Source organism: Bison bison, unplaced genomic scaffold, assembly GCF_000754665.1.
Source record: "Bison bison bison isolate TAMUID 2011002044 unplaced genomic scaffold, Bison_UMD1.0 scf7180017862566, whole genome shotgun sequence".
NCBI lineage: Eukaryota > Metazoa > Chordata > Mammalia > Artiodactyla > Bovidae > Bison > Bison bison.
The window spans coordinates 1-475 of record NW_011493138.1 but is presented as its reverse complement, the minus strand read 5'-3'; positions in this window follow the sequence as shown (position 1 = coordinate 475).

The following is a 475-nucleotide window of genomic DNA, read 5'->3' as shown; positions in this document are numbered from 1 at the left end:
CTTGGCCAACAAAGGTCCAGGTAGTCAAAGCTATGGTTTTTCCAGTAGTCATGTATGGATGTGAGAGTTGGACTTGAAGAAAGCTGAGAGGCAAGAAACTGATGCTTTTGAACCTTGGTGTTGGGAAAGACTCTTGAGTGTCCTTAGCACTGCAAGGGGATCCAACCAGTCCATCTTAAAGGAAATCAGTCCTAAATATCATTGGAAAATATTTCAGCTGAAGCTGAAACTCCAATACTTTGGCCACCTGATGCAAAGAACTGACTCATTTGAATAGACCCTGATGCTGGGAAAGATTGAAGGCAGGAGGGGAAGGGGATGACGAGGATGAGACAGTTGGATGTCATCTCTGAGTAATGGATATGAGTTTGAGTAAACTCCGGGAGCTGTTGATGGACAGGGTGGCCTGACTTGCCGCATTTCATGCCGTCTCAAAGAGTTGGACACGACTGAGAGAATGAACTGAACTGACATA